A 5741-nucleotide genomic window follows, 5' to 3' on the forward strand; every position below is an offset into this window, starting at 1 on the left:
TTCATGCCAAACTCAAGCTGACTCATCCTTTCTCCAAAACTCCTATATATAGAGCTCTCTCATGAGGTCTAAGGGGGCTGGAATCTGGTGAATGTAAGGAAGTGTTGTTGGTTTGAGTATAGAACTATTGGGTGATTGCTTTGAAGGAGGTGAAGAGGAGATTTCTTTCTGCTGGGAGGTGTTGCTGGATTGGGCCTATTATGGTTGTAACACTCTCAGAACTTTACTTCTTCCATTAATAAAGCATTTGAGGTTCTTCTATATGCATGTGTCTCTGTGGTGTATTGATGCTTTCATATTTGATTTATTCTAATCCTTGAATCAATTATGGATGTATGCTTCTTGTAGTTTCCCTTTCTTGTGCTTTTGCAGGACCTTTGTGTAGCTGGGCCAGTGAAAGAGCAAGGAGCTGGGAGCAAGCAGCAAGGAGAGAAGATTGGATCAAACATTAGCGAAAGACAACGGTTAGTGGATCTCTTTCTCCCCTCTCTTACATCTCATAAAGAAGTAATCTTGAATAGCTTTGCATTCGGTTGTTGCTGAGGTACTATCACCCTTAGAGTGGGATAGGGTCATTCCGTATTGGATACTTTTCCCAACAACAAATTGGCGACTCCGCTGGGGATCGTATCTTGTTGGTTGTTTGTGTTTTTGCTATTCATTTCATAAACAAAGGGAGTACCGAATCGAACTGCATTTGGATCTTTCAAATGCAAAGTAGAGGGCAACTACTCTAGCTCAGTTTCTGGGCAAGTTTATGATTTGAAGAGCTGATCCACAAGGACTCTAATAAGCTCTTAGTGATAGCTTTTCATCCTCCTTGTCATCCCTTAGTGTGTCCTTGACTGATAGCTTCTGATTTGGCCAAAAACTGTGAATTTTTGAGCAATCTGTGACCCGGAAACCAAGAGAAACGAAAGTTTCGTTCTTCAGTGCAGGCTGTGTGAAGGCTGTCTGCATTTCAGCGCAGTTCCCGAAGGGGCTACCTGCGCTGAAGGTCAAACTGCCTGTGTACCACCTGCGCTGGACCAGTCTTGCCTTGTGCTACTGGGCTTTCCTGCTGTTTCTTGCCCTGTTTTCACCCTTGTTTTTGCTGCCTGTTACCAGTCAATGTGCCTATCTGAAACCAACTTTCCTTGCCACTATTCTGCCTCGGTTGTATAAAGAAACTGTGTTTGTTCTTTGTGTATTTCTTGTATCATTTACAGTTTCCCATAACGAAAGCGAACTAGTCTTGCTGTGACCTCTTAGATCTAGACCTGTGATAAAGTGTCGTTTTGGTCTTAAGAGTTAGTTTGTTTGTTGTTCATAGCTGATTGAGCTTTTGCTTTCGTCGTTTGGTTTGAATTTATATATTTCTAGTGTCGAAACAAGTAAATCTTAAGGTGTCTTTCGATTTTGGACAAGCTTGTTTGCTTTCACTTGAAATTGAATTCAAAGTTATACAACAGCTTTCTTTTTTGTGTCACACAAACATTAAGAAAGGGAAAAGAAATACTTGCATTGTGCATATGCATTATGACAGCTTGCATGTTGATTTAGGAAAAAGTGCATTAGTGTGTGCTCTATGATCTGTGTGAAAAGATGTTATCTTTCTTTTCCCTCAGTAGTTAAGATTTTCAAAGTTGAAAGATTGAAAAGCTTGCTTATCATCTTAGACTGCATTTAGGAGTGTTATCATACATCTCATGGTGATCCATAAAGGAAAACTGCTAAACAAGATCAACCTTAAAATAAATTGAATTTACATAACAACGCATTGAAACATAACGCAAACACATAGAGGTCTAAGCTAGAGACGTGTTCCGGCGTCGTTAAACGTGATATCTTAGCGTTGAGTGGTTGGGTGATTCCTCCACGGTGAAGCGATAAGTATCAATACGGACTTGTGCTCCCACGTACCGTCGTGTATATCTTGGGAGACCCCTATAGGAACAAAGCCTTTATCCAATAGGAAACCATGTCGGCCGCCCTACTGATCGCAATGCAGTGAAGACAACATTCACGAAGATCGACCACTCGTACCGTAAAACGTATTCTGTGGTTTTGCAAAAAGTTTGGCACACCCTCTGCCTAGAACTCCAGAGCAGTTTCTTTTGGCCTTTTTCAAACTCTATAACTGAAAAAGTCCATCCGAGCATTTGTCACTTCGGGCTCGTTAAAACATCGAAGGAGACTAGAGTCATCTTTAGCTTTTTCTCGACTCTTAAAATGTGAAAAAGCAAGTTGTGTCTAAAGCGTCATTATAAAATTTATTTTAAACGGAACATAATCACCTCCTATTCCCGCGTTGATTTGTAGGTTGAGAACATGGAACGCCCCAACCAAGGAATTCCACAAGATGGAAATCCTAGTCCTTTCTCCTCTTGGGGAGAAGTTGGTGCGCCCCACATGGCCACATTGTCGCTTCTAGGACTGACAATTGGCCTGCCAATCTGGCTATTCTCAACCAATGTAGTTCAGAACACCATGGTTCCTGAACAGTCGAGTCAACAGTTAGATCAGTCTAGAGCTGCCCACCAGCCTTCTACTTCCTATAACTCTTCCTCTAATCCTTCATCTTCGCAAGGTAGAGCCGGCAAAAGCCAAGCTCCCATGGAGAAGAAGGAGAAGAAGAAGAAGGAGAAGAAGAAGAGGGAGCCTAAGGCGACTGGGGGCAAGCAAAAGACATCTGACAAAAATCCACACACAGCACAGACCGGGCCTAAATCGCCATGTGTCATATGTAGAGGAGACCACTTCCATAGAGATTGTCCCTGTATTCCCTGGATACTAAGGGACTGGTCCCCTCGTTTGCACAATTCGGGAGCATCAACCTCTGATAGCCATGTTGATTGCTTACCGTCAACCAGCGAAAGTGAAGGTTCAAGGAAAAGAGGGGGAGCAAGATCCCCCTACAGACTGTGTGAAGGCGATCACGCCATCCACCGTTGTCCCTTCTTAGACGAAGCGAAGAGAGTTTTGGAAGATCGCCCAGTTTCACCATTGAGACTTCCTCCTGGATACAAAAAACTCGTGCCAAGTCCTTCGTTGGTTGAAAATACAGCTGGCCCGCTCAAGTGGTCAGCTGAAGTGTCAGTCATTGAAAGTGAACCTACTGAATCCAGACCAGACGAAAGTCTAAAGGTCGATACGACAGTTGACCCGGTTCCACCTTCAGAGGTTTCATCTTCAAATGACACCGTCAATGAAGATTCATCTTCAAATGACACCCTCACTGAAGAGAATAAGGATGACACCATCCAGATTCTTTTCATCAACACCGACTCTGATGAGCATCAGGGCAATGCGCCCATTCCTTTATCACAGGAAGGAACATCGTCAAGGTCACATCCGGCCGTGTATTCGGTCCCACCACCAGGTAACCTGGTTGTATCCTTTGATTGGAACCAACTAGGCAGACCCCGGTTACCAGCTAGTATACCATTCAAATCATAGTCCGAATTTACAGGATGGTAATGGCTGGAACTATCATTGATGAAGGGGCATCTGTGAGTATCCTTTCCTCTATTGCTTGGAAAGCGCTGGGTTCCCCAGAGCTTTTTCCTGAGATAAGAAATCTCTCGGGTTTTGATAAAGGAACCAGTCGACCGTTAGGGATCCTCCCCAATGTACCTGTTACGTTGAAAGGGAAGACCGTTCAGATGAACATGATGGTTGTTCAAGGACCCTTGGATTATAACCTACTCCTTGGACGAGATTATATATATTGCATGGGAGCTATAGTCTCCTCACTCTTTAGAGTAATGTGTTTTCCACACGAAGGAAGAATGGTCAAGCTCGTAGACCAACTTTCATTTCCGGGATCACGCATCGCAAATAGTCACATACCAACCCTCAATGGTCTATTCACCCAAGAAATGTCTCCACCCCCAGTCCTCCTTCCCGATGAGTGCGAGTGATTCGGAAAGATGGGACTGGAACCCAGGGGGCATGCATCCTGGTCTGCTTCGGGCAGAGGAGACCTTGGGTATAAGGTAGAATTTCCGCGGGAGAATATGACTAGTCCATACCCCGTCCGTGGATGGAAGAGGGGTTGTTCTAGAACAGGATTCTTTTGTCAAGGTTATGTGTTTGACGGAACAGGGTCATTCACCATTGTCTACTTCGGTAGACAGCGCCGAGGAGATGTTTTCGTTTGATGGTGTTAACAAAACAATCTTTGGGTAACCAGAAAGAGGAAAGCCTCACCCTTTAAAACAAATGTTTTATCGGATAAGTAGGGGCAGCCTTGAAATTATACCTTACACCTGGGGGCATGCAACCTTTTGGAGTGCAAGCAAGGGACGGCTATTTATTTTTTAAATTTTTAGGTCCTCCCTTTAAACCTGTAGGTCTAACCCTTTAAACTCGTAGGATTAGCCGTTTCCAAACTTGCATAAAGAAAGTATATGAGGAGCATAGCTTCGTGAGATAAAGCTCCATAAAAAATAGCTATCTCACAGGAGACATTTCTTATCTTATGACTGGTATTTCGAGCAGTTTTACCGCGGAATTTATGCTCGTTAAAAAATAGAAAAGCGAGATCCGAGCAGTTTTAACGCGGAATTCATGCTCGTTAAAAAATAAACATAAGCATTGAGCAGTGTTTTGGCGCATTCAAGCTCTTTAAAAAATGAACCCAGTCCCGGTAAATAACCATTGTGACCGTAAATTTATTAGCCATAAAAAGCCTTGGTCGTGTTTGCACCCGCCACCTCCATTCCATTTGGCCAATCGTTCACCTCCATATGATTGTTTACCTATTTTGAGGAACAACTGCGAAGAGTGATTTCACCTAGCCATCCTTGTGACACTGCCGTGATTGGAAAATTCCAACCTGTACCTGGAATCTGCTGCTATCCCTGTTTATCACTCGTTCCTCGAAAGACGAGTCTTCTTTGAGCTCTTTTCATCTGACTCGTAAAATATGAAAAGTTTGCCGAGTTTTGGCCTTCCATCTCGTTAAAATGACCGGAAGAGCTATCCCTCCTCTAGATTTTAATCTTTTTGGACCTGAGGGATTATTACACAAAAAGGTCGAGCGCTTGTTTTATTCGGCTCGTTAAAGTTATCGAAAACTCATCCCTTTTGTATTGTTTTATACTTTTTCGGACTTAAGGGATTAGATGACAAAAAAGGAATTTTGGAGTTAACTTTCTGTACCTTTTCAGACTCTCTAAAAATGAAAAGGACCGAGTTTTCCTTGTCGTTAGACTCGTTAAAATGATTAAATAGCGACAAACTTGTCTTTAGACGAGAACGAGTTTCCCTATCGCTAGGCTCGTTAAAACATAGCGATGGGCTTGCCCGAAGGGCAGGTTATAGAACAAGCATATGTTATCCTCCTCAAGCTTGACAAAAATAAAGAGGTACTGGTCAGAAATGACTGGGGAAAAATTGGGAGAACCTCAAAGCTTTAATGGTAGCAAGTCGCTCTTGAACATGACACTTTGTCCTCCGTATCACATCGGGTTGGGTTGTTTTCATCCACATTTGGGGTAATGCTACCGATCCATCACATCAGTGTCGTTATATGTTCAAGAGATGTTGTTCAGAAAGAGTCAACCGTGTCCCATCCACTGCCATACATTATCCTTCATCCACCCATGATCGCCACCCTGAATCATATTTCACAGATTGTTTTCACCTCAACTAAAATCATTAGCTCCGTTCCGTGTCACCGATGTAGGATTCATTAAGGCCCTCCTTTGACGGATCGCTTCTTGTCGACTTCAGCTCGTTATCCAAGAAGTTGATCT

The sequence above is a fragment of the Pinus tabuliformis genome, chromosome 5_1 (assembly GCF_031772625.1).
Source record: "Pinus tabuliformis cultivar Carrire ecotype Pingquan chromosome 5_1, CPIR1, whole genome shotgun sequence".
Taxonomy (NCBI): domain Eukaryota; kingdom Viridiplantae; phylum Streptophyta; class Pinopsida; order Pinales; family Pinaceae; genus Pinus; species Pinus tabuliformis.